We start from the raw sequence: 10,657 nt of genomic DNA on the forward strand, positions 1-10,657 counted from the left end.
TTGTGAAAACATATGAAGTAGCGGTGCTGCGTTATAGTGTTTTTTTTTAAGAAAAGAGAAACAAAAAAAAACAAAAATAATTTCGATGATAAAAAAAAACAAAAAATCTTTCTAAAACAGTGAATCACACCACAGATTAAGTACTTAAAGGGACGGTATCAGGACATTCCTTTAACCTAAAGCTTTACCAATGTGTCGCTGTGGCCCCACGCAGCCTTCTGTCAGGACTTGACCCTCCAAGTGAAAGTTGCTACGAAGGACTAACCGCAAGAATTGACAGAAAAAACTCCAAGCACTGAGCGTATTCCATGTACAGAAATGCTAAAAAGTTAATGTTTCTGTTAAACCCTCTTTTACAGAATGTAAATAATTTTTGTGTTTGTGTTAAGTTTGCTACAATTTTAACACAAAGTATACTTCCAAGAAGTATGTAATTGTCAATATTTTGTCAATAAAGTTTTATCAATATGTTGCGCGCAGTAAACGTAAAGACTTTTGATTACACAGAGCAGGCCTCTGGAAAAAAAAGACATGATTGTGTGCCATCATAGTGCAGGATAATTCGGGTCATATAGTGAGGTTGTCGGAGTTTAAAATCCTGCAGCATGTGCTGTGTTGCTGCTCAGCTCAGCTCTGCTCTGCTCTGCGTGGCTTTATTTTTTTTTTTTTTAGGGGCTTGCAGCGTCTGCTCCGCTCCAGCTACAAAGAGTCCCCTACAAGCTTTTGTGAAAGTGCAAATCAGTTTGGGCAATTATCATGCGAGTAATATGAGGGGGAAAAGGGGATGCATTGCCCAGTGGTCCACTTTAATCTCTTAATCCACGGATCCAAGGGGGCTTGGTTGGACATAATTTAGTACAATCTGACTACCCCTCACGACGCGATAAGGGAAGGTTGCAATGTGCCGCAAAATGGGATCTTTGTTTAAAATCTTGTCTTGTAGACTCCATCCTGCTGCTGCTGCTGCTTTGGACTGAACGGGAACATTTTTTTAAGGAAACTGTGCTCCACTAAAAAAAAAAAAGCAAATTATTCCTTATTTACACAAACAACCCAAAAACAAAACAAAAGCACAGCAGCTCAGTTTAAAAAATGAGACATTTAAACTGGATTATGTTTTTTTTTTCTTGCGAATGCGTAACAAAGTGAAGTCCAGTGTGTTTGGAGCGAGGTGGATGTGTTTGTTTAATTGTTTCGTGAGGCTGTTTTTTTGTGGTTTGGGTTGGGGGGGGGCATGGCATATAGGGAATTCTTAATCGGCCCATAGATTATAACAGCAATAAAAATCTATAGAGAATACCATTAGCTTTGAAAAAAAAACCTAAAAGCTTTATTACAAACCCAGCTTTGAAATAGGGGGGATTAGAGGACTGAAAGGGTCCCACAATAGTTAGAAGAAAAGGTTTCATGCTAATGAGGTTAATGCCCTTTGTATCTCCGGACTCCACAACTTCATTACTCCTATCTCGGGCAACACCGAGCGGCTCAGAGCTTCACAATCCACTCGAGCTTTTCCCTACCCTGCCTATAAAGAAGGATTTGATAGCAGTCCTGTTCAAACTAGATAATTATATCTTTTCAAGTTGGAATTAAGATAAAGAAAGTGCAGAGGAGGCGGTGAGCCTTGATCCGCCGCAAACAAATTTGGCGCACTCTCTCTCTCTCTCCCCCCTACACCCCTGTGTGTGTGTGTGTGTGTGTGTGGACACGCAGGAGACAGGACAGGCTGCTCATTAGAGCCTTGGCACAATTTGATTAATTTAAATTTGTAAATGAAAGCAACGTATTGAATTGATTTTTTAAGAAATTGTTATTTGCAATTTTAAATATTTAAAAACCTAAACATGCCAAAATAAAAGCGTGCACCATCTCCTTGTTTTAAATTATGCGTGGAAATGAGTTAAAATGAATTCTAAAGGCGCTCAGTAAACTCGTGTGAATTTTAAAAAGAGGGCAGCTGTGAAATACATTTTAAAAGTAGTCGCACCGCGCTGCGTAATTTCTACGACTTAAAAAAATTCAACGCGCTCTCCTCCTCCTCAGATCCGTCCAACACTTATTAGAGGACGGTCAGGCGCAATTTGAGACTGAGGTCACATGAATATAATTGGTTTGGACAGGATTCAAGCTGAGTGTGTGCGTTATGATGTGAAGTGGGGGCCCTGCACATATCAGATCCTTCATTCAGACACTCGTGCTGTGCGTTAAGGGCCAACTGCGGGGACCTTTGGTGACCCGCTTATCTAAACTTAAGCTGCTCCCTCTCGGTCCGGAGGGGTTGAGCGAACTCCCTATAAATCATCACAGCTCCCGAACAATTTGATTACACCTTAAATATTCACGAACAAGCCAGTTTGGACATTTTGGACCTATAAGCCCCGCTGCATTAAACATTTAGCCTGCAACGTGAAATGATTATCCGTCACTGAAAAGAGTAGTCGGGTCCTATCAAGTGACCCCACTGACCCAAAACCTCTAATCTGCAATTAGTAGCTATAATTACGTCCGCTGACACCACTAATGTGAATCGTGGCTGAGGGGAGGGGACAGGCGGAAGACATGGCTCCGTATTAGTGCGCAAAGTCAATAATTGATCGCGCTGAAATCTCTTAAGTTGGGAGAAGTGGCTTTTGTAAAAGGATGGCTTTGGATAGTTTGTCAACATGTCGCCTGTGGAGGGAGCCGTCTTGGGTTGATTTCACGTGGTCAGGGGTAAAATAAAGGTCTGTGGGGTGGCAGCACCTGTAGGCCGGGCCTGTCACACACACACACACACACACACACAAAAAAAACCACGTCAAGACTAACTTGATCTGTCCTGTTTCACAAATTGCCACTGAAATTGATCCTTGAAACGAGAGAATGAAGCCTACACAATTCCCTTGGCCTTGACATAAGGTGCAGCGATAAATATACAAGACTAATGAGCAATTACCATACAATCACTCTTCAAATAGCTTACATAATAATAAATTAAACATCGCAGCCTCGGATTCAGTTTCTTTCTTTATTATTAATAACGAAAGGAGGGGCGTTTGCAGCCATGATGTGCTCTGATGATTATGTTTTCCAAACGCAGCATTTTCCAATTTACCATCGGGTACAGTCAGCACTTATTGACTCGGACTCACTCACTAGTGAGACTGACTTTCTACTGGCAAAATAATTTAAAAGACATGTTTAAAAAAAAATCTTTTGTGTGTGTGTGTAAGGAGATGAGGCGTTCAATTGCACGATAACATGCGCGTTTACATGGCGGACGTGAAGGCAGAATTGGGGGGGGGGGGGGGGGGACCATATTGTCTGAAATAAACAAACAAATGGCAGCAGTGATATGTGAAGCTGCTAAATGCCTTTTTTAATTCCCCATCAGTGTTAATGAATTATCACACACACACACACACACACACACACAGTAAGAGCCTGGCACCAAAATGTGATTGTTAATAGATGAACAAAGCCAAGAGCCACATTACAAGCTGCTCTGACAGCCCCATGCGGAGTTTCACTGAGCATGTTTTGGTGCTCCACTGCTCATGTTCACCCAGGTCACCGCTTAGACATCAGCTGACCAGGAGATGTCACAGACCTACAAGCGACAAATGGCCATTTCACGATGAAATATTCATCCAATCAGAAACACTAAACTTTTTCCACCTTCTTCTTCTTCTTCTTCCTGGTCCCATGCTCCCATGATGCCCTGCATGCAGACACCTCCAGCATCTGCCTGCCCAGATCAGTAACCACACTGCACACACCCACAGGCTCAGCTCACTTTAAGGCCTTTATTTGCTGTTTTTCCTCTGTCTTATTTTCATTGGCTGCAGCAGTAAACACCTATTTTCAATGCATTAATATTCCTATCCCTGAGATTCCTGATGTTTGTTTTTCTTTAATGATACGGGAGCAATTTAGGCTGTAATTTGACACAGTTTTTTATTTGCATATAAGTGTTTCCCACATATGCACCAGCTCTGCAGAGAGCAGTTGTCGACCCCCTGTCCTCTGAAGTTCTAACCTCCAAACATTTTATAGGTTGTATCTGCAACCAGCATTCCCCTCAGCACACTAATGTGTAACATATGGCGGACTGTACACCTGATAAAATACCTCAGGGGCCCAGCAGTTTGGAAAATCCTCAATTCGCTCTCTAAATAAAACAAACAATGGCCTCACTAAATATATCACATGTGCCTGCTGAACTATTTTGTGTCTTTTGACCTGCGAGTCTCCTCCTACTTCATCAGTACTGATACCGCTCTGTTTGCTGCCATGACACCACTTACAGGTACTGTTTTTTGAAAACAATGCCCGATTTCAAAACCAGCAGGCTGTAAGAAGACAACCAGCTGAAATTACACTCTTCTTGTGTCTGTTCATGTCACTCCATGTGAGGACACATCCAATGAAATTACAGCTCACATCTACAAAAAAACTGTGGAGTGCTCCTCTCCTCCTCTGCTGTTTCATCCCTGAGAAAAGTGTTCGCCAATGTGGCTACAATTAGAGCCTGAAATGTAATATAGCTGCTGGTGTGTGTGGGTTATGGAGCAGACAGGTGAAATTGTGGGCACCTGTTCTTCTGCACACTTACTCTGCATGGGTCTGAGCTTCGCTGTGTCTCCCCCTCTTGGTAGCTGGAAGGGAGCAAAACTCTGTCCCCCCCCTCCACCCCTAAAAAAAAAAAAAAAACATGAAATATCAAGTTTCTTATGGCCGAGCCTGACAGCAGTTTGAGTGTTTAGTGTCTGAAGTAGAATAAAGTAGTTTTTGGACAGACGCTGGTGTGGATGGTGCATCGTAAAGTGAGCCTGTGACACATGTTTAAAATCTAACTTTGGGGTTTTCATTAAGTGCTTTAAAATAGACTGAAACTAATTCTGGGCAGAGCTTGTGATAAATTACTTAACATTATTATTTATTATTATTATTATTATTTGATTAGATTTTGTTTTTTACACATTTCCAATTCCAATTATATGCTGTATTTTTGAGAAGTATAGAGATCATTTAAATTTCTATAATACATAGGAAAACACTTATAAATGATGGAACGGTTTGATGGAAAACATGTGTAAATGCACACTTGCTTGCTGCTTGTAGCTATTTAAAAAACACTTGATTTTTGATTCTTTGGACCAGCTCTTCTTCTTCCTGTGTTTCATGCTGAGAATGACAAGTAACGCTGACCAGAACACTTCATTCTCTGTGAAGTCTAATTTACAACAGGCAGCTTTCATAACACACAAGCGGGGGATTTCTTGACACTTCTGGTAATTCATGAAATTTCAGCTGCTCAGCTTCATCTTCACCAGCGCTGATCCAACTCTCTCATGCCAGCTCTCATTAGCTTTTCATACAACACTGAAGTTATTTGTGGCATGGGTGCAAAGCTGCGCCAATTCTCTGGTCAGTGCTGTCATATATATACTCTGCTCCCCACCCTGCGCACACAACAGACGCTTAAAGTTGGTTTTAACATGACTAATATTCACAAACAATATTTTCCACGGGGGCTGTGTGTGTGTGTGGCTCTTATGAGCATTTGTGGGCAGGCAGTGGGTATCTCTGCATTCCCTGATCTTCCTAGTGCAAAAATGCTGTTCGACAAAATAGTCTGTGGGTTTTGTTTCAAGATGTCCTCGGCTGTGGCTGAAAAAAAAAAACATTCCGTTTGTATGTTCAGCACAGACACCTAACTCAAAGGAGGACGTGGTTTTGTCTCATGAGCCCGAAGGCTGCAGCTTCAGCAGATATTGGCACAAGTTATAGACATGAAAGTAATACACTGACTGAATATGAGGTCTGAGGGAGACGGCAGATGTTCCTGAATTCGCTGTTGTAAAATAGTGCCGCCATGTCATAAAGCCGTGCAGCCATGTGTTTGAAATGTGTTCTGTGGAAAAAATACAGAGTGCTGAAGTGTCTGACATCTAAACGCTGACATGTTTAAAGAGAAGGAGAGGAGTTTGTCCTGATAAACGCAGGCTTTCACTGTGACTGCTTGGAGCATTGCTTGACAGGTGGTGTAAATGATTGGTGGCAGTAATTCAGGTTGTGACATCTATTATGGGCTAATGAACAACTTAGCACCTCCACAGAGAAGCTAACCCAAATTATACTTGCTGATCATTCACTCTCATTCACTCATAATGTCCTTCCTCCGCACTGCACAGCTTAGCTATTGAAGGAGAAGGATGCTAACGCTGACCAAAGATCTCAAGTGGAGTTTCCGAGAGCCGCCTTCTAATTAATAACAAGCATAACTTCTCGCAGAGGGTTTATGTAAGCTTAAGGTGAAATAATTACTTCTCCAGAAGCAGCTCTCCTCGCCAAGACACTCTGAAGTCCAACCAGCGATGGCTGGGAACCATCCAACGCACTCCATTATGCATTAGCAGCAAGTGAGAAGCGCTTCACCTGACTCTAACCGGTGCTAAAGTCCCTTCTGGCTTATAATTGCATGCAGTGTGAACATATGAACTCTAAATGCATGTAACCCACCGACATGAGCAGCAGTTGACTTTGAAGCCGTGTGTGCGTCACCTCCTCAGATGCACTATAAAACAGTCAGAATATATAGGTGTGGAATGTGTCAACCAGGTAATGATCATATATGTCTCTTCAAGACCAATTACTGCATGAGCTGCGGCCACAGCACACGGTCTTGTTGCAGCCTTTGTTCCCCCTCCACCCCACTATGTGTTTATAAGCGAGGTATATTGGTAGCAGGGTGCATAAGTGCTGCAGGTTATTTTGTATTTGGAGGTGAGGACGTGGCAAATCAGACCACTTCACACATGAAAGGCAGTAGCAGGTCCATTTAATTCTCTGTGCCTCTCTTACCCTGGATCTCGCTGTCCTTTTAGGAGGGACTCCAGAGGCTAGTTAAAAGGTGTCTGATTCTCACCATGAATCTAATTAGATCTCTGACTGAGGTCTTAACATCTCCTTTGGAAAAAAAAAAGAAAAGAAAGAGAGATGCATGGAGGAATAAGGTGCTAAAGCACATACACACCCCCCTCGCCTCCCCTGCACCTTGGCCTGAGCTGTCCCCTGCTCCCTCCTTTTCTGGAGAAAAACAAAGTCCTGCAGGCTAATGAAGTTTGTAATTAAGGAGATTCTGTCAGGCTGAATGAGTAATTAGGACGAGGTTTCTCAGGGGTGTTAATGGTGGTCAGGGTCAGCGGAGCACAGGCTGCATGTATGGCAAAAGAGAGAGCACTCTTTCATACATCACCAGGAAATGAAAGGGAGAGAGGTGGGCTGGTTTTCCCCCTGAATTAAAGCTGTTTTCTTCTTCTTCTTCTTCTTTGGTGCACTTGCTATATTGTAAAATTGATGCTGAAGATCAGAAAGAAATGGCGGTTAGGGGCAGCTCTCCTTCTTGCATCCAGATTATCCTGTTTACACATGTGTCTATAGGAAACATGGGTGCATTTTCAACCTAACTAATTTGCTATAGATTTCTGATGTGTTGTGAAATCAGATATAATTTGAGGCAAATGGCTGCGGGACAGGACCAGGCTCTGTTCTCGGTGAAGACATCTCCGTTCTAATTATCACATTTACTTCAGATTGGTTGACTGTGCCGCTGATAAAGAAAGTTCACCTGGCCTCAATTAACTATATTTATCTCCAGATTATCCCTCCATGAGATTTCTGCTCTGGCAAAAAGATTAGCGTTATTAAGAGTCGCATATGCAGGATGAATACATTTTCAGACAAAGTGACATCTCTTAAGGATGAGAAATTAAATCAATGAAATGGGAATCAAAAGGAAGTAGCTGCATGTTCTTGGGATTCTCTAGCCACACACATTTTTCCCCCCTCTGCTGTAATATCACAGTTTGCATCCACTGATATGCTCTTTTCATTTTGAAAACAAATTGAAAATGAAATTTAATAATGGTTTTATTCTTATCTACGATCACATTTCTCTCATATTTTGGTGGGTAATCTTACTACATTTGGCAAATAGGAGCAGATTAGACTGTTTACAAACTGGTGTGTTGGCGTGATACAGTAAAAAAAAAAAAAAAAAAAAGGACGCCTCTGTGATCTGAGGTTAACCTCTACCATCTCTAAAATCATTTACACTGTTTAGACTGGGAAGTGCGCTGCTGTGAGGCACAACACCTGGGCTTTGAACCCATGACCTCACATCTGAGTGCTCTCACTGAAGCCCCCGCTGCCTCCCGGTCAGCTGGAGGATCAGCTCGGACAGACAGGCCCAGAACTCTTCATTTCCTGTTTCGCCTGCAACCAACCCATCCCCAACAACAAGAAAAAAAGCTACCTGTGTTTCAGGTAATATGATCAACATAACCACGATATGACCTTTGTGAGGACAAGTCAAATTTAAGGGGAAAGGGCCAGAAGGAGTTCAGTAATGTTCCGTTTATGGCTTTTGATGTGGTCATTCCAGATATTTAATACGTTCACATTTAATGGAAAAGCTTGTGAAGCAATATCGGTTGAGATTTTTTTCTGCTTTATTGCCATTTTTTGTTTCTTTTTTGTTTTCTCTCACAGACAAAAAAACGGATAAGGCGGATGCCGGTTGCAGACTCATTACAGGTTAAGTAGGACAGGTGTTTGTCTGCTCCAGGCAGACCTACGTGGACGAGGCTGTTTCATGTAGGCTACTTCCTCACACATTAGTCTTCAGCCAAATTACTCTGTAGAGTGGAGGCTCTGCCCAGCCCATCCCTCATCGTCCAACATGACCTCTCTCCCCTCCGTGCTGCAGGCAGGGCTGGAGATAAAAAAAAGCTGAAAAACGGCTCTAGGAATCCTAAATATTAGTGGTTGTAAATCAGCCCCCAGTGGCCTATGAATAGCAATTATCTTTTTCGCGCTAATAAATCCCCCTAGTCACAGATAAGATGGTTTCCTTTCCTAACCTGCAGTAAAAACAGCTAAGTATTGAGCAAGCAAAAATGGGAGGGTTGCAGCAAATAAATGAGGGCTCTTTAGCGGTGGATTACACGCAGTCATGAGAGAGAAAATTCTACACCAGTATATCATGTATGAGAGAGGGGAAACAGCGAGAGGGGAAACAGCGTATGATCACAGGACTTTAGGAATTCAGATGAAGATCAAGAAGCAAGCTCTTATCAGCTTTATCAATACCTGATAAACATGATTCACTTCAGTGCACAGTGACTGGTAGAAGTGCTGAGATTTCCTGAAAATGTCACAGAAGGCGGGGGATGAGCGGAGGGGGTGTTAGCAGAGGCATGATAGTGTGCTATCCTTTTTTTTTCCTTTTACTAATCTGATAGCAGCATTCTTTGATTTTATTTATTTTTTTAATCTCTAACCGATCGACACAGCCCAGGTTTAGCTATTGTAGAATGCACTGACCATCCTGCAACCACAAGCACAAACTTCCAGCTTGTTGCTACAACAGAGAATAAGTTCACTGAGCCTCTGCACTCCGCTGGGATTCACAAGACTTCACGGTCATCATCTCTATAGGAGAAAAACACAGCAATCAGCAGCTATTTTCCCTCCTCTATAAGGTGACTGAACTCTTCTTCCATGTAAAGACTTAAGTTAACCTCATTAAGCTCGCTCACACACAAGATACATAATTATCCCTGAGAGGATAGCCGGTGCTAATACAAATTAGAAAGATAATTAAGCTACTGAGACTGGCCATTGCATCTCCCAGAGCATTGGACCCACAGAACCATTATGGTGAATTAGAGCTTTTGTTTACATTCACAACAAGAGCCTTTTACCAGTGGCCATGTTTGTCAGAAGCCCACAATAACCTGGGTTCATGTTAACTGCGCTTCATTTCGTTAGCGGTGATACTTTGGTTTTGGGAACACGCCTCGCCCAGGTGTCTGTGTTACAACAGACACACACATAATGTGAATTCCTTCTTTCCTAGTGTCAGGCACAACGACTTCACGACGCCCCAGCTCGCTGAAAGCAAAGAACCCTGGGTTTGTTTAAGAGACGTGCCTTTGGGCGCTCGTAAAAATTCAATCTAAATAACAATTCACTTCTGAAGTGTGCAATGCATCTGGCCTTCTCTGTAACAAGGCTGTTTAGTGCCCCGAAAAGTCTTACAGCTACTTCAAAGATACCTTAAATGCCTCCTCGAGCTAGAGGAAACATTTCTCTCTCTCTTTTTGCCTGTGCGAACACTGAGTCAAACAGGAACAATAAATCTGGCTGATTTCTGCATTCCTCTTTAGATCATATGATACCTAAACAGCAGAGTAAAAACTCAAACTGCTCCAGTCTGCTGTCGACCACAAACATACATGTGCACTGTTCAGTCTGGTCTCTCTGCAGCATTGTGATTAGATCAGGGCTGAACTTTTTGGTGAAAATATGTCAAGAGAAAAAGATAAGTACACACAGCTGGATGCATTTTAGAACGCAATTCCCTTTTGTCATAGGAAGAGCACACACTGTGTAAAGGCCCAAATGAGAATGCTGTTGCATTCGAGTGAACCAAAGCAATTGTGGGGAAATTGTTCCGCAGACTGCAGCTCTGCTTTAAAAATGCAGCCATACAGCTTGTGATGTTGAAAAAGTTTTTGGCCGTGCACAGGGGCAAGCTTTTTCTTTTTTTTTTCCTCTGGCGAGGGGAGTACGAAGAAGAGGAGCATGCTGCTGGTTGTGTGCCAGCCCT

Source organism: Parambassis ranga, chromosome 15, assembly GCF_900634625.1.
Source record: "Parambassis ranga chromosome 15, fParRan2.1, whole genome shotgun sequence".
In the NCBI taxonomy this organism is placed as follows: Eukaryota; Metazoa; Chordata; class Actinopteri; family Ambassidae; genus Parambassis; species Parambassis ranga.